The following is a 19,305-nucleotide window of genomic DNA, read 5'->3' as shown; positions in this document are numbered from 1 at the left end:
TAGTGTCCTCCATTTAGGGGAGGGCAGTGAACTTTGTCACTACTACCGAAAAACAATGGAGAATGATTTACATTACAAATGAAAATCATTACAATGATTTACAATGGAGAATTTTACATAGTGCAATTGTTGTCAATGCTTTTATCACATATGTTTTAAATCATAACGTTGGTCAACAAAGTACTTTTTGTTTGCAGAGACTGTTTATCATGCCTTTATGCACTGCTCCAGATAAAAACCTCTGTTCTCTACATTGCAGGCAATGTTTAAATGTTTTAATGAAACCAATTTTAATGAGAACTTTTATTATTGGGTTTAAATATGTCTGCAGAAGGTGCTGTAAATGTCAACTATTGAATTTCCTGCTTGGTCAAGCAAAGATGGCGATATATGTCAGCAGTAGGTTGAACAGACTTTGGTGACCAGTGTAACAACTGTTTTCTATAATTTTGTTAAATCCAGGATGTTGATTGATATTGATATAAGTTTATGAGTGACCTTGGACACTTTGAGCAAGTAGGGTGCCAAAACAGAGTGTTATGTGAGGTTGTTGATGGAGAGTCGTTCTTTGTACATCCTTTAATATGTTTGATAACAAGGCTTACCTACAAGGCCTTACACGGGTTAGCTCTCCAATATTTGGCTGATCTTTTAATTCCTTATATTCCATCTCGCGACCTTCGTTCTTCTGAAACTGGTCTTTTAACTGTTCCTTTAACTCTTTTAAAATCGATGGGAGATTGGGCTTTCTCTTCACTAGCTCCAAAACTGTGGAATTCATTACCTATTGGCACTTTTAAATCTCTGCTTAAAACTTATTTTTTTTAGGGTAGCTTTTAATTTGACTAATTGTAATTTTACATCGTGCTTATTTTATAGTCTATTTCTGTTGCTTTAATTTTAATCTTTATATTATGTGTGTAATTTTGTTGTTTTTATTTTGCTTTTGTAAAGCGCTTTGAGATGTTCTTTTAAAGGCGCTATAAAAAATAAAGGTTATTATAATTATAATTATTATTATATTATAATTGACTGGATTTGTTCATTTTTTTTTTCAAAAATCAAATCTCTCTCTCTCTCTCTCTCTCTCTCACACACACTCTCTCTCTCTCTCTCTCTCTCTTTCTTACTCTCTCTCTCTCTCGCTCTATCTCTCTCTCTCTCTCTCTCTCTCTCTCTCTCTCGCTCTATCTCTCTCACTCTCACTCTCTCTCTCTCTCTCCCTCTCTCTTTCTTACTCTCTCTCTCTCTTCCTCTCTCTTTCTTACTCTCTCTCTCTCTCTCTCTCTCTCTCTCTCTCTCTCTATCTCTCTCTCTCACTCTCTCTCAGTGCTACCTGGCTGCAGAGGATGTGGTTGGGCATCGGAAAGTTTTGGCAGCATTCAGGATGAACAGTGCTGTAGTTCTGCTGTGAACACGATGGAGAATGCAGTCCTGTTGACCCAGAAGGACATTGTACTCAGGGGTTCACTTACCCATGTGCTCTCAGTCTCAACACCAAAAAAGTATCACTGTCTAATGTCCCCACTTTTATTTCCAATGAGTTATTTGAAAGAGAGCTCTCCATTTTCAACAAGCTTGTCTCTCCGATTAAAAAGATGAACATCGGAAGCAAATCAGACCTGGCAAAACATGTCTGCTCATTCAGAAGGTTTACTTACATGATCCTAAATAACAACAGCACTGAATTGGAGCATACGATAACTTTCAAAATAAACAGGTTTGATTACATGTTCTACGTGTCAATTGTGTCTATGAGGTGTTTTGGCTGCAGAAGAACCGGACAGCCGCGAGCCTCAGGCAGCAAAACCCTCCTGTCTGATGTGAGAGATGTATCTATTCAGGGCAGTAACCGGCCAGATCAGACTGCTCAGCATAACGGAGTATTCAAGACAGACTCTCTGGTCATGGATGCAGCAAATGACTCTGAAGATGTCTCTATTAGTTCTACGGCAAAGAAACCAGGAACCTCAGAGTCTAAAATCACTGAAAACACAGAGTACCCAGTGATGGGGTGAGTAACAATGGAACCATTGTTCCCACTGCTCAGACTGAGCAGGCTTCACCTGAGCAAAGTGTTGAAACAGAAACTGTAACTGATGTTGAACTGATGATTACTAAAGACTGTAAGAGTGTAACTGAAGATAACGTTGTTGTTTTAACGTAAAACACAGACGAAGTGAACCTGAAAAAACTGTACTTAAAACATTCAAACAACTCAAAATCACAGGAAAATGACAAAATGGTAGAAGTCGCAAAAAAACAAACAGAAAATAAGCAGGTTAAAATTTGCTAGTGAGCTGAACAATGAAGAGCCCCCTCCTGATCTCACTGTCTGTATCACGACTAGGGGTAATCGGGTTGGTAATAAGTACAATGAAAATGAGATCAAACAGTTCCTGAAAATCAGAAAAAATATGAAAATGGTACAGATTAACAATAATTTTCCGGACTTGAATAAACTGCACATTGCCATAAAGCGATTAATCGGTGAAGGGTGCTTTGAGGACAAAGAGGTGCACCAACTTAAGAAAATTAACAACCTTCTAAGTAATGATGATGATGACACGTCACAGTTTTCTTGGTCTTCGTGGACTTTGAGTGTCTTTTCTTGTGCTTATCTTATTTTATATACTCATGCAGGACTTTCACATTACATCTCTAAATGTAAATGGTGCTAGAGACTGCAGAAAGAGAGCTAAACTGTGTATGCTCCAGATTCCCCAGTGGAAATAACAGCTTTCTTAGATTAACTACGTAGCGTTTTAAAAACCTGTGACACAGACTAGTTTATTTGTTGGCGGTGATTTTAGTTGCACTTTAGAAAACAATGACCACAACCATGTAGAGCCGCACGTACCTTCTCGAAAAAGACTTCTGCACATGGTTAAAAAACATGAACTAAGTGACATTTGGAGAACTTTTAATAGAACTCAAACACAGAAGAGCTGCACTCATGCTTCTGATGGTGAAACATCACTAGCAAGGTTAGACCAGTTCTATGTTCTCAGTCACCACCTAAATGTCATCAAAAGTTGTGTTATTAGCTCAGTTGGTTTTTTAGACCACAGCTTGGTTTTATGTGTTTCAGTTTTAAATTGTATTAAACCAAAGTGTGCTTACTGGTATTTTAACACTGTTTCACTGAATGACCAGCATTTTACGGATATCTTTTAGTTAGTATTTTTAAGTTAATTCTAAACTTGAATTGTATGTATTCATTTAATTTCATATCTCTCTCAAGCAGAGATTTATAAATCAAACAAAACAGATGTGTGACCTGTACACTTAATGTCACAGGAGAATTGTATAAGTCTATGAAACAACTAGATGATGAGATGACAGAACTTCAGTCATCACAATCAACAGAAGACCAAAACCATACTCAGGCCCTCAGAGTCAAAATAATAAAGCTATGGGACCTCCTTGAGTTTAAAGCACAAGGTTTAAACTCACTCACTCAAAAAGACTGAAGTGTTCTGGAGGAGGTTGTAAATACAGATCAGACTTACTGCATAAGAGGGAGGTCCATTTTTTACAACACCTCGTTAGTTCGAGACATTTTTAGTCTGTCTAAACTATTTGGGCTGAATATGGATTTCATATCCATAGATCAAGAAAAAGCTTTCGATCGAGTTGAGCACAACTACTGTACTGTCCCTGTGGAAAACACTTAATGCTTTAGCTCAGGTGGCTTATGTGCTCCTTTTAAGGTGTGTAGGGGTTAAAGGCAGGGCTGATCTCTCTCAGGGATGCTTTACATTTAGCCATTGAACCCTTCCTGAACAGGCTAAGGGTTAACTAAAAGGTTTCTCAATCCCTCACTGCCCAAATGCCCAAATCCACACATCAGCTTACACAGACAACACCGTAATACTGGTTTAAAATCAGAGTGATATAGATACATTACACAGTGTGTCCAAAGAATTCGAATTGGTCTCTTCAGCTAAAATCAACTGGTCTTAGAGTGAGGCTGTGTTAGTCGTCCAGTGTGTAGGTGAGATACCTAAACTGAATGGCTTTAAGTATCTAGGCGTGTACCTGAGAAGTGATTCTTTCATACAAAGAAACTGGGAAGGGGTCATAGAAAAAACTGGTCGCCTAGAAAAGTGGAAGTGGATGTTGCCCAAAATCTCTTACAGGGGGTGCACACTAATCATCAATAATATGGTAGCATCATCACTGTGGCACAAACTAACATATAAACCCTCCTACAGATCTGTTAATAAAAGTTCAGTTAATTTTATTGGACTTATTTTGGGATAAGTTGCACCCAGTGGACAAGGTCTTATACATTTACAGAGCAGAACTGTTGCCTTTCATTTACAGTTTTTACAAACAAAAGTGGCTTAAGTCTTTTTAGTTGGGAAACAGTGACCACTGCGATTTTAAGATCCTTCAAGGACATGAGACTGGACAAAGCACTATGTTTTAATGAACCCAGAATGCACATGAACTAGCACTTTCTCCCCTTTTTGTTGAATATGTGTTTAACAAAAATTAAAAAAAAAAAAACTTTGAACAGTGATTTAGTCTTATGGTACTTTAAGTCTGTAACCTAGTGAACCAGAGTTAATGTATTCAATGATAGAGACTTAAAAGCACTATCGCTCTGGATAACAGAGTGTCACATGATGTAAATGTAAAATCAGGAGACTTTTTAAATTGCAAAGTCCCACAGCCAGAGACTCTCATCACTGGCTACTTCAGGAGCCTCTGGTGTACAGGGCACATCTGGACGTCGGGGACACTATCGCGCTGTGAAGAGTATATCTGTCTCTTTTCACGTCTGGTGTCACCAACCTTAAACACCTTGTGGACATCGCTGGTCTTCACCTATGGAGTAGCTGCTCACCTAGATATGAGAGTGTGGTGAGCCAGCTGCTCCAAAAGTGGACTTTGATCATCTCACATGAGGAGAGAGCAATGCTAACAGACTACTGTAGTGGAACTGAAAGCCCAGACTCAGAGGACCCTTTTCCTGAACTTGCACTGTCTGTAGACTGTGAGCAAAAAGACACTGGTCACATTTTGGACTGTAAAAACACTACAAACATGAACTTTTTTAATGTTCTGGGAAAAACAATGTACAAATCATGTGTTAAGGCTTTTAATAAGAGGTCACTCAGAGGGAGAGTGGACACACCATGGCACACTGTCCTCTGTTTGAGTGAGAAGGAGCTTCCAGAGTGGAGGTCAGTCTATAAGCCACCAGTGACAAAAAACCTGGAGATTTACAATGGAGAATTTTACATTGCGCTCAATACTTTTATCTCTGTTGTGTCCCCAGGACAGTCACTCATGTCCTTTCTGCCTCCAAAGAGAGACAATCTTTCTGCCTCTTTTTACCCTTTTGCAGAATATTTTTATTGTTTTCAACAAAAGTTTACACTGAAAGTATTTACAGAAAATTGTATTCACTGAAAATTGGTTTTAAGTACACTGTAAAAAATGATTTTTTGAACTTGTAAATAAAGATATCATCATTTAAGTAAATTTTACAAACAAATACTATTTTGTCTTTTTACTTCAAAATGTCACGTTTAATTCAATAAGCTACTTGAGGTTTCGTTTTGATTTATTGTCCTTAAATACATAGGTAAATTCAAATGGAACTGCCTAAGTAATATGTACTTAGTGTTTTGTCATTTAATGAATTAATGCAAAAAAATAACAAAACCAAGTAAAACGTACTCAAAGAAGCCAGGCAATCTATGCGCATGCGTTCTTGGTTGCGATGTGGCGCAGAGGAGTGCTACGGAAATTCGTCTTGAAGACTGATGTGATTATTACACGGTAAGTTAATTAAATATTTGTTTATTGGTCAATTTAGCTACGTTTGCAGAAAATTATAGAACTATTAAGCTGTCTGCAGACTGGTGGCTAAAGAGTTAAGGCGTCAAGTGTTAATAGTTGACAGAGTTAAGTTTGCTAAAGAACCGATTTGCACAAACATCTGTTATTAGCAAAATGCATCTGTGCCGAAAACAATTGTCTTGTATTTTACATGTAATCTACGCATATGTTTAATGAACAGTGAACTTTGCCCGACGAGAGCGCTGCGACGCTTTCGACAAATGGCAATAGAACCCACGGGCGTGAGTTTATCCATCTGTGTGAATAAGTAATTGTGCCCTCACGTGCTATCTGAATTATAAATTCAAGTTTCCTAATTAGAAATTGGACATGTTACGTTACAGCCTCGGAAGTCATATTACGAACCCAGAATGATACCCGAGACCCACGGGTAACGTTAGGCCATTTACTTTAAACGTGATTGAGAAAATGGTTAATCCCCCATTAATCCACATCAACTACACTCTAAACCCAGATTTTGAGTTAATGAAACATTTTAAGTGGTCATTACTTATTCTTTGTTTTTTTTTAAAAAAAACGTCACTACTAAGTCAAAGTAGTTGTTTGCACTATTCAGATGAAATATTGAGTGCAATGATCACGTTAAGCAGAGACAACTTGGTATGTCATGCTTCTTTAAGGGAGGGGAGGGGAGGGTCCTTGGCGCGCAAACCGTAGATTTTAGAAAGCACTTTGAAACGGTGAGTGTAAATAGTCTAATATATAAATATCTTTCTGACAATAAATGATTACCCTAAAACCGATGTTAGTTAAATTTTAATAAGTTAACAGTGTAAATGTGATGATTTGACCTGACAGACCTGACCTGACAGAAATAGCTCATGTTACTGTGAGTATTTTGCTGGCATAAGTTTTTTTTTTTCCTGTCGATTCATGTAAGCGTGTATGTATGTACATGTGCTTGTCACTAATGCTAGCATATGTCTCAGGTGATTTTTTTTTTTTTTCGGTTCATATAAGCGTGTATGCATGTACACGTGCTTGTCGCTAATGCTAGCATATGTCTCAGGTGATTTTTTTTGTCGGTTCATATAAGCGTGTATGCATGTACACGTGCTTGTCACTAATGCTAGCATATGTCTCAGGTGATTTTTCTGTTGATTCATATAAGCGTGTATGTATGTACATGTGCTTGTCGCTAATGCTAGCATATGTCTCAGGTGATTTTTTTTTTTTTTTGTCGGTTCATATAAGCGTGTATGCATGTACACGTGCTTGTCACTAATGCTAGCATATGTCTCAGGTGATTTTTCTGTTGATTCATATAAGCGTGTATGTATGTACATGTGCTTGTCGCTAATGCTAGCATATGTCTCAGGTGATTTTTTTTTTTTTGTCGGTTCATATAAGCATGTATGCATGTACACGTGCTTGTCGCTAATGCTAGCATATGTCTCGGGTGTATTAAAATAACCGTTCAAAAATGTGTTTCTTAAAGTTTCTCTTTTATTATTTTTTGTTTGTTTCTAGTAGCAACCTAAACTGCTTAAAAGATGTAGTCATTTGCAGATGTTCATTAACGTTTTACAGTGAAAGTGATGGAAAAACATGGAAGCTACAGCAGAACTGTACCATTTCCTTGCCTACATCTCATTTAAGTAGTATAATTTCAATTATAAGACATTGCTTAAATATAACATTTATTTCTACTTAAAATAATTTGTTTAACTTAAGTTATTTTATAAAACATATGCTCAGAAACATTAGTAATGTGAACTAATGAATTTTAGTAAAGACTACTAAAGTAAACTTGATTTGTCTATTGCATGACTTAAGATTCTATGGTCAGACAACTTGTTTAGTTTTATCCTATGTAAAAACTAAAATGGTTTAGTTCAACGAGTTTCCTCTCAAATTTCTAGTAATGTCAACTAATTCGGGTTAAGAGTGTACTGATTTCTCATATCAATAAAATTGATAAACATTTGATGCATTTTAATCATGAGAAACAGAGATTATACGTTCTATTGAACCTATACAATAGTGATGCAGTGTATGTGTTCAGGCAACTCTACCAGATGATCTTGCGAACGTTTATTGTTGATACACAATTGATACAAATTTCACATAAAAAAGATCAATATATTTATTCAAATTTGGTAAAAAAAAAAATAAAAAAAAAAAACCTTTTTCTGACTAACATTTCTTACATATGTTCCACAGATTACACTCACCATTCAAGTTCATGCAAGGTAAGTTGGCAATACTTCTTACAGCAATATATTTTATTTATATATAAATATATTTATATATTAAAATTTTGATTCGGTTAAAATGTAAAACAAAACTAAAACTGGAAGTTATTCTGGGCCATCTTCTAAATTGGTGTGTGTGTGTGTGTGCGCACGTCTTTCATTTAGGTGCCACAGCATGAGGTGGTTGTGTAAAAAATACAGCTTTGAGTCAAAAAAAAAGACTTCAACATTTAAAACATTTACAGCTCAAGCACGGAAATTCTGGCTGTCACTCATCAACCCCTTGTCTTTATGCTGATTGCCCTTGTTTATTTAAATAATTTAATGCTCTTCAAATACATTTATCCCGACACCACACAGAATCGGTCAAACCAACAGAGGTGCTTTCATTTAGTTGTCTTCTTTGCAATTCGCTGTCATTCTCTTCAGAGAAGCAATATTTTGAGCACCTTAGCAACCATCTGAGGAGGTATGAGGTAGTGAGTTGTGTATTCAAAAACTGCAACTTCAGCACAAGCATTTATTCAACCTTTGCTACACATAAACACAGCAAACACAATAAACACTCCCTCGAAGATTTTAAAACGGAAGTCTTGAAAAAATACCCAAATGTTTTACAAAATGATTCAGAGGTTTCTGAGGATGACACAGAACTGGCTGAAACTTTGGTTGAAGCACAAGATAATTTGTCTGAACTTATAAAGTAGAAGTTTGGTCAACTTTTCCTAAAGTTGGAAAGTAATTTCAACGTGTCAAACAGGTGCATTGATCAAATCGTAGATGAGCTTCAGTTCATATCTTCTTCTGCATCTGCTCCAGTTCTGAAAGATGTTGTTGAGTCCACTTTAAAGAGCCATAACTGTGATATAGATCCAACGATTATCTCAGATTTGGTGAAAAATCTGTGTGAATCAAACCCTGTCAGTTCAGCTTTAGGGAAAGATGGACCTTTTTCAACAGCATATAAGAGGAGAGAATTTATGAAAGCAAATTTTTCAGTTGTTGAACCAGTAGAATACATACTAGAAAATAAATACAACAGAACATTCCAGTATGTTCCGATACTTCAGTCTTTGTCGCAAGTCTTGAAGAATATTGAAGAAAAGGCACACCTAGACACTCAAAAAAATACTGGATGTGCATCACGTTACCAGTCCTTCCATGATGGATCTCACTTTCATGCAAATGAATTTTTCGCAGATGTCGAGAGAGTAAGTCTTATTCTGTATATCGATGACTTCGAAGTGTGCAATCCCTTGGGAACTTCTCGCAAGATTCACAAAGTCACAGCTGTCTACTGGGTGTTAGGAAACTTTCCAGCACATGCACGATCAACATTGGCATCTATTAATTTAGCCATTCTTTGTAAGGCAGATGACACAAAGAGATTTGGATTTCAGAAAGTTCTAGAGCTACTGTTAACCGATCTTCAAAGCCTGGAAAAAGACGGTATTTTTATTCCAAGTTTAGGAAAAGTCATGAAAGGCACTGTGGTGAGCGTGGTGGCTGATAATTTGGGAGCACATTCTGTGGGAGGATTCATTGAAAACTTCACAGGGTCTCATGTCTGTCGATTTTGTCTTGCAGACAGGTCCCAATTTCAGACCACAGAAGTAAGATCTGGACTATTTCAGAGGAGAGATAAAGAGCAGCACTCTCTGCATGTTGAGGCAGTTTTGTCAAGTCCTACTTCCACACCTTGCTATGGTGTGAAAAAACAGTGTGCACTGTCTGAAAAACTTGATCATTTTCATGTAACATCTGGTTATCCACCAGATGCATTACATGACCTTCTTGAAGGTCTTGTTCCAGTGGAACTGGCATTGTCATTTCAAGCCTTTATCAAGAAGAAATATTTTTCTCTTGTGGAGCTCAATAATTGCATTCGACAGTTCCCTTATAAGTGGAGTGACCAAACAAACCGTCCACATTTGATACCTGCTCATTTTCCCTCAAAAAGATCTGTAGGAGGTAATGCACATGAAAATTGGTGCATGTTGCGTCTGTTGCCTCTCATGATAGGCTTGAAAGTACCTGAGGATGATGAAGTGTGGCAGATGTTAATGACCTTAAAAGACATTGTGGAACTTGTGATGGCCCCAGTTCATACAGAGCAGAGCATTTGCTATCTTGACTCTTTGATTTCTGAGCACCGACACAGATTTCTGGAAGTTTTTCCTCAAGAAAAGCTTCTTCCCAAACACCACTTTCTCGAGCACTATCCTGAACTCATTCAGGAATTTGGTCCACTGTCAGCCTTGTGGACCATGAGATTTGAAGCCAAACATGGCTTTTTTAAAAAAGCTGTCAGACAAACAGGCTGTTTGAGGAACATACTGATGTCCCTTGCAAAAAAACACCAGCTCATGATTGCATTGCATCTCCATGAATCAAATGTGATCAAGTCATCACTTTCGGTCACAACAACTTCACAAGTCTTTGTGGATGTCCTAAAGGATGACATAAAAGATTTGGTGCAAGCTAGGTATCTACGTGTCACAATGGTACACATTGCAAATAATGTGTGCTTATTAGGCACCATATATAAACCTGGAATGTTGCTATGTCATGGTTTCACTGCAGACTTGCCAGATTTTTGTGATTTGATACAGTCTATCTTGGTTTGTAATGAACTGGTCTTTGTTGTGAGACTACTAAGCTCATGGTACAACGAGCACCTTAGGAGCTATGAGTTGGAACACAAAGCCAACATTCAGTTACTTGAGCAAAGAGAAATGGTTGACTACTATCCCCTGGCTGCTTACAGTGTTGCAGGAAGACGACTGACTACCTTAAAGCACTATATTTGCCCCCCTTTTTAGGGGCATGGTTATCAAAGTTAATGCTGTAGTGTACACATTTTTAATTAGGATTAATTGTTTTAATTGTTTTTTTTTCTGTTGCAGATGTGTACCCCAGCAAAGCTGCGAATTGTTTTTGAAGAGAATGACATTCACAAATTGATTCTGCCCTCAGGCATCCCCAGTACTCTTCAGGACCTAAAATGTGTAATCAAAGAAACATTTAATATTCCAGACTGCTTTACTTTGATGTATGAAGACATGGATTTTGGGGGTCAGTTTTTTTTACCTTGAGCTCAGTCGATGATGTACAGGATAAATGTACTTTAAGAGTGGTGCAAACTGAACCCATCACCCTGAATGTGAGTGCTGTGGAAGAACCAATCCTACAAAATGAGTCTGATGCCATATCATGCAGTTCTCAGGACACCGTTGCGTATTGTACTTCTGAAAATGAGACCTCATTCCTTTCTTTAGACTCCAGATCCAGCAGTTCCCAAGACACTGTTCTGCTATCTTCGCCTGAGAGCTCCACACTGCCTACCCAACAGGTGTCCAGATTATGAACGTAGTGGAGATGTTGATTGAAAAGTACCCATGTCTCAAAGAGCCAGGGTCCTTCAATGGACAGTATGGGTGGCAACAGAGGATTAAATATAAGATGGGCAATTATCGTGCAAAATTAAGAGGCAGTCAGCTTTCCTGCCCAGAGCTGGAGGTCAACTCTTTGAAAAGAAAGAAGACAAATGAAAAGTCTTGCCTCAAAGGCACAAAACGACCCAGGAAGGCTGAAGTAAACTACTTGCCCCCATTTCCATTTGGGGAAACTGAGGAATCTTCTTCTGATCTTCTTAAAGAAATTCAGAAGAAAAACAACAAAAAGTTAATTGGTGAGAAAATGGAGAAGACTTTCTCCTATCGAAGATTAGAAATCATTAATCACTGCCCTGCTGTCAAAGATTTCAAGGAGAGATGGCCAGCTCTTTTTTGTGAATCTGAGGTAAACCTTAGTTCTTCTCTTACTTGTGTGATGGTAATATGTAGGTACTTATAACTTTTGGAATGCATATTTCATTCATTAAAAACAATAAAATATTTTAATTTCATTAGTATAGCAGGATGTGTCTGTGTGTGCACGTTTGGCAAAAAATAGTGTTTATTTGACTACTAAATCTTGTTACATTTTATTTTCTTTGTCCTAGATTAAGATTGAGTTCAGAAGGATAACCACAGTTCCCCTGGAGCCAACCTTTCTGCAAACACTGGACCTCTACACTCCAAAGCTCCTGGATTTGTTTAAAATGAAGGGTGGGGATGCAGGCATAAAAATAAGAAGTATGCTAGATTCTCTCTGCCAGGTAAATGTATATATTACACATTTGATATCCTGTTGCTTCCTGACTTTATAAATTTTTTTTGGAGTTGTACACAGTTAATGTTCACTGCAATTTTCTTTTGTTTTAACAGCGAGTTGAAGATAAGAGAGATGCTATGATTCGGTGCCTGCTTTCCTACCTGGGAGAATCATCTGAGGAGCTCATTGAAGCCTACCAGGTACATTAATAGGTCAATTCAAATTTTGATTTGACTTATGTGTACAGTACTGCAAAAGTCTAAGGCACATTAGTATTTTCATCCTAGTTTACATTCCTAAACATTCATTTTGTCATTATTTGTAATATTCAAGTGAGATTTTTGTATGCACAGGGAGTCATACAGTTGGTGTTCCACAGAAGTTCTGATCTCACATTTCATTGAGTCTGTCTATTATAACACACAGAAAGAGATAAAATTGAGACAGCCTAAATCAAGAACAACTGTGGCAATATATCCAAAATGTTAAAAAAAAAAAACGTACATGCAAAGTTACCTTAAGAACTACAGTATATCAAGTGTACCTAGGCCAAAAACTGCTTTAAAAGGTTAGTTCACCCAAAAAAGAAATTTGTCATTTATTACTCACCCTTATGCCATTTCAAACCCGTAAGACCTTTGTTCATCTTCAGAACACAAATTAAGACATTTTTGGTGAGTATTCTCTTCGCTTCACAACATTAAGGTTGAACCACTGTAGTCACATTCTCTATTTTAACAATGTTTTTACTACCTTTCTGGACCTCAAAAGGTGCAATGGCATTGAGCCTATGTGTGGATCAGAAGACCTTTGATTTCACCAAAAATATCTTAATTTGTGTTCTGGAGATGAACAATGGTCTTACGGGTGTGGCACAACATGAAGGGGAGGAATTAATGACAGAAATTTTATTTTTGGGTGAACTACTGTAACCCTTTAAGTGCAAAGGGTGATCACACCAAATATTGAATTAGTCAGTAGAAGGTAAATGAAAATTAATTTATGAAAACATTTTAAAGGCATAACCACTTTACAGAATATTTACACAAGTGCCTAAAACGTTTTACAGTACTGAAGCTTTGCAAGTAGTTTAAGTGTCTTGCGGACACAGTTCTTCAGTTAACATAGTTCTTCACAGTTCTTAATTTTTTCATTCTTCATTTAATAACAGATTTAACCTCTGTGTGGGGCACTTATCACATAAAATTAAAGAGAACATACAACTTACTGTACAATATTGTAACCACTTTTTCACTCATTTGTGTATTTGACAGGATGTCAGAAGAGACATGATTGAAGATAGCTTCACCAATCATCTAATGAAGATTGTTGTACTGGGCAGCACCGCAGGAGCGGAAGATGCCAACATAGCTGACGTCGTCATCGTCATTGAGGGAACTGCGGTACTGTCGGGATGCTTCATTTACTCCCTGAACTTGAGCTATCCTTCAAAGCTAAGAAACACATTTGAAGTGTTTCAGAAAATTTTTCTTGGACTGGATGCTTTGAAATTTTCTCCAAAAAGTTAGCTCTTTGCAGAGAAAGCTATTGATGTAAGTCTGCTAGCTGGTCATTTTGTTTGGCACTCAAACATTTTGTATTTGCTAATTGTTTTTCAAGTGAGAATGTCCTCAAAAGACTTGTTAAGCTAAAGTTGTACTGAACTGTTTCACATAGTGTTTGTCCATTGGTTTGACCATTTCTTTAATAAAAGTACTCAAGGAAAATGACTGTCAGTGTTTTTTTTTTTTGAAGACATCAGTTATAATGCATCACAAATTATGTTAGATAATGTTTAAAGAATATTTAAAGTAAAGGTTACTCAGGATAACTAAAAAAGATAACTAGGCCTCTTGTGTAAAAAAAGGCAATAAATCATCATATATTTATAAGCATTACTTAAGTAATATTTACAAATAAAAAGTCAATAAGATTAACTGGGAATTCCCAAGTAAACTTAACAATTAAAAACTTAAAAATGTCTAATTAAACTTACTAATAATTATGTTTAGGCTTTTACTTGGCAAATGTTTGTAAATTTACTAGCCTTTTCTGAGTGAAAAAACTTTCCAAGCTTTTTTCAAGTAAATCCCACTCCAAATTTTTTACAGTGTACGCCTGACTAAAGAGATGGGTTTTTAATCTACAGTACATTTAAACTGAGAAAGTGTGTCTGAGCCCCAAACACTATCAGGAAGACTATTCCAGAGTTTGGGAGCTAAATGAGAAAACGCTCTACCGCCTTTAGTAGACTTAGATATTCTGGGAACTACCAGAAGTCCTGAGTTTTGTGATCTCAGAGAGCGTGAAGGATTGTAACGTGTTAGAAGACTAGTTAGATACATGGGAGCTAAACCATTAAGAGCCTTGTACATAAGTAGCAGCAGTTTGTAATCAATTCTAAACTTAACAGGTATCCAGTGTAGAGATGATAAAATTGGGGTTATATGGTCATACTTTCTTGTCCTAGTAAGAACTCTGGCAGCTGCATTTTGGACTAACTGAAGCCTATTTATTAAAGATGCAGGACAACCACCTAGTAATGCATTACAATAGTCCAGTCTAGAGGTCATGAAAGCATGAACTAGCTTCTCAGCATCAGATACAGACAGGATGTTTCTCAGCTTGGCAATATTTTTAAGGTGAAAGAAGGCTGTTTTTGTGGTTTGGGTGACATGATTTTCAAAGGACAAGTTGCTGTCTAATAAACACCCAGGTCTTTCACTGTCGAGCTACTAGTAACAGAACATCCCTCTAATTGGAAGTTAAATTGTGAGAGTTTCTGTGTACTGGTTTTTGGACCTATAATTAGTATTTCTGTCTTATCAGAGTTTAATAACAGAAAATTGCAGCTCATCCAGTCTTTTATCTCTCTAAGGCACTGAGTTAATTTGGACAGTTTAGTTATTTAATCTGGTTTTGATGAGATATATAACTGTGTGTCATCAGCATAGCAATGGAAACTAATCCCATGTCTTCTAATGATGTTCCCTAATGGAAGCATGTATATCGAGAAGAGCAGAGGTCCTAGAACTGATCCTTGAGGGACCCCATAATTAACTGGTAGTAAACTGGAGGATTCACCATCTAATTCTACAAAATGGTATCGATCAGACAGGTAGGATCTAAACCAACGCTTGTCCATGAATACCTGTGTAATTTTGTAAACGATCTAGGAGAATGTTGTGATCTATAGTGTCGAATGCAGCACTAAGGTCAAGTAGAACTAATAGTGACATACAGTCTTGGTCCGAAGCTAAGAACAGGTCATTTGTGACTTTCACAAGTGCAGTTTCTGTACTATGGTGGGGCCTGAAACCTGACTGAAACTCTTCGAGGATATTGTTCTCCTGTAAGAAGGAGCTCATTTGAACAGACACAACCTTTTCAAGTATTTTAGACATAAATGGAAGGTGTGAAATAGGTCTGTAATTTGATAGTGCATTTGGATCTAAATTAGGTTTTTTGATGAGTGGCCTAATAACTGCAAACTTGAAAGACTTAGGGACGTAACCTAAAGATAATGAGGAGTTAATAATGTAAAGAAGAGGCTCACCAGCTTTATTTAACACTTCTTTCAGTAGTTTAGTTGGAATGGGGTCTAGTGAACAAGTTGTTGATTTAGCTGTGGTAATAAGCTTAATTAACTCTTCCTGTCCTGTACTTGTAAAGCAATGTAGTTTTGTGTCTAGAGCCTTAGGTGAGACTGGGTCACTAGAAGCTCTCATATGTTGAATGTCACCTATTTTATTCCTGTTACTTTTGATTTTATCAGTGAAGAATCTCATAAAATCCTCACTACTGAACTGTGATGGAATAGTGTGTTCAGATTTCTGGTGTTTTGTTAATCTAGCCACTGTGCTAAATAAAAACCTGGGATTGAAAATGTGAAATGTGAAATGTGAGACAGAAAGTGAAAACAGCAAAAAAAAAAAATATATATATATAAAATATAAAAATATAATATATATAGTGTGCAAAAAACAGTATGTAAACAGTTTGATGGATGTATATTGGAAGTGTGTGTATTTGGTGTAGGTCTGTGCAGTCCATACAGGTGATGTGTGTGTGTGTTGTACTTAGTACAGTTCAGTTATTAAGGAGTCTGATGGCTTGTGGGAAGAAACTGTCACACAGTCTGGTCGTGAGGCCCGAATGCTTCAGTACCTTTTTCCAGATGGCAGTAGGGTGAAGAGTGTGTGTGAGGGGTGTGTGGGGTGAAGAGTGTGTGTGAGGGGTGTGTGGGGTCATCCACAATGCTGTTGGCTTTGCGGATGCAGCATGTGGTGTAAATGTTAGACGCAAGAGCGATTCCAATGACCTTCTCAGCTGTCCTCACTATCTGCTGCAGGGTCTTGTGATCTGAGATGGTGCAGTTCCCAAACCAGACAGTGATGCAGCTGCTCAGAATGCTCTCAATGGTCCCTCTGTAGAACACGGTCAGGATGGGGGGAGGGAAATGTGCCTTTCTCAGCCTTCGTAGGAAGTAGAGACGCTGCTGGGCTTTCTTGGTGATGGATCTGGTGGTGAGTGACGAGGCGAAGTTCTCCGCTAGATGAACACCAAGAAATTTGGTGCTCTTGACGATCTCTACAGATGATCCGTCGATGTTCAGCGGAGAGTGGTCGCTCTGTGCTCTCCAGAAGTCAACAACCATCTCTTTGGTTTTATCAACATTCAGAGACAGGTTGTTGGCTCTACACCAGGTAGTTAGCTGTTGCACCTCCTCTCTGTTTGCTGACTCGTTGTTCATGCTGATGAGACCCACCACGGTCATGTCATTGGCGAACTTGATAATATGGTTGTTAGTCAGCAGAGTGAACAGCAATGGACTGAGCACGCAGGCCTGAGGGGCTCCGGTGCCTCAGTGTGGTGGTGCTGGAGATGCTTTCCCAGGGAAATGAAGTCAGTGAAGACATCCGCTAGCTGTTCTGCGCATTCCCTGAGCACCCTGCCAGGAATGTTGTCTGGTCCAGCAGCCTTCTGTGGGTTAACTCAGCCTTCTGTGGGTTACCTGATCATGGGGGAGGGATGGTCTTCCTTGCCATTACGTTGTTCTGCACCTCAAACCAAGCATAGAAGTCGTTCAATGCATCTGGGAGGCATCAGAATCACAGGCAGGTGAAGCTGTCTTGTAGTTCGTGATCACCTGTATGCCCTGCCACATGCACCTGGTGTCTCTGCTGTCCTGGAAGTGGCTGTGGATTGTCTGGGCATGTGCGCGCTTTGCCTCTCTAATGGCTCGGGACAGTTTGGCCCTTGCTGTTCTAAGGGCCGCCCTGTCCCCTGTTCTAAAGGCTAGGTCTCTAGTCCTCAGCAGCACACACATGTTAGCAGTCATCCACGGCTTCTGGTTGGAGCGTGTGGTGATGGTCTTGGAGATGCCACGTCATCAATGCACTTGCCAATGTAGCTGGTCACTGATGACGTGTAATCCTCCAAGTTAACGGAGTCGTCCTTGGTTGCAGCCTCAATAAAGATGTTCTAGTCAGTGCACTCAAAGCAGTCCTGAAGAGAAGAGGTGGCTCCTGCTGGCCAGGTTTTCACCTGCTTCAGAACTGGTTTAGAGTCTGACGAGTGGTCTGTATGCTGGAATTAGCATAACAGAGATGTGGTCTGAGTAGCCGAGGTGGGGGCGGGGCTCCGCATGACAGGGGGCGGATCTCCACATGACAGGAAGCGGGGTTCCGCATGGTACGCGCTGGGAATGTTTGCGTAAACAAGATCCAGCGTGTTTTCACCTCTCATTGCAAAGTCCACATACTGGTGGAATTCAGGGAGCACTGATTTGAGATTTGCAACGTTTTTCTTTACAGTCAATAAGATCCATAATCTCATCCATCCTTGCATCAGCCATCATGGCCGTGCTCTTACATCCGAGCAGATGCTTTGCGTTGCCTTACGTTTCTTTGTGAATTGTAGTTTTGTGTATAACATCGGGGATGCAGGACATATTAGTAAGGCTACTGATTGCAGAGCGGTCAGGAAAGTGTGTCTCGCTCTTAAGCGTTTTCTGACCATTTTTGTGTTGTTTCCTGATAAAATAAAATTCTGTTCTTCCAGTTTCACCTCTGATATTATAACAGTTGGGAATTTACTCTAAAATAGTTCTTAATTACTAACTACAAATTACATCTTCAACCAGTCTAATTAGATTAATGTAATAATTACTATCTCTAGAAAGTATTGGTCTACTTACTAATTTGGTCTATTTACTTATTAATTACTTTCTAAATCCCAAATCAACATCAACCACTTAAACAATAAGGAGAGACAAGAAACTGCACTTCTAATGCTTTCACATAAACAATATACAATTGCATGAATTATCCTTAAATTGAACAAAGTGTGTAACTAGAGGGAGAAGTTTACATTAAAAATATACCTTTTAAAGGTGTATAGGGTTTGATTTTTTATAAAGGTTTTTTTTTAAATACGTGTTCATATTCTCCATATGCTTGCATAAGCACTTCCAGTGCTGTTGGTGATAAATATGCAGACCATTTTTTGTCTGATGCTGTTGCCATGGTGACTCGTTATATCTGCGCTCCATTGATAATGGTTTTTTTTTAGTTGTGGTGCATGCGCTTAACTCAGAGTCAGTCAATTTAGAGTTGATAAAACTAACTCTTTTCTGTTCTGTAACCGAGAACTCTGTTTCCCATCACAGGGTTTGTTAACTCAGAGTTCAAGTTTAAACTCACAGTTGGTTGAACCTCCTTTCTGAAACAGGCCCCTGGAACGCCAGCAGGTGGCGGCAGTGTTACATGGAGTGGTTATGGCTCTGCGCTCTTGTGTGATTCCCTCGTGAGTGATGGTGTGTTATAGTTTATGATAACCAGAATAAAACCTTTTTAAATGTGCAACCCCCTGTGTGTATTCTTCTCTGCACACTGGGAAGTGTTACACACACACTGGAGTGTCCGGAGTCACAGGACCCACCCACTTTTTAAGACCAATAATATTGCTTCCAACGCCCATGTTTGTGTGTGTGTGTGTGTCTGTCTGTCTCTGCCCTCCCCCCTCTGCAGTATAAACTGTAATGAAATTGAAAGTCAGCAGCATAAAACAGACAAAC

At 38.4% G+C, this 19,305-nt stretch overlaps 1 pseudogene; it reads left to right on the top strand.

The window, feature by feature from the left end:
* Positions 1–19,305, top strand: part of LOC132844118 (uncharacterized) — a 103,835-nt pseudogene that overhangs the window by 17,424 nt on the left and 67,106 nt on the right.

This window comes from Tachysurus vachellii, chromosome 4 (genome assembly GCF_030014155.1).
Source record: "Tachysurus vachellii isolate PV-2020 chromosome 4, HZAU_Pvac_v1, whole genome shotgun sequence".
Classification (NCBI taxonomy): domain Eukaryota; kingdom Metazoa; phylum Chordata; class Actinopteri; order Siluriformes; family Bagridae; genus Tachysurus; species Tachysurus vachellii.
The sequence above is the reverse complement of the archived record's forward strand: the minus strand, read 5'-3'. Positions and strand labels throughout refer to the sequence as shown.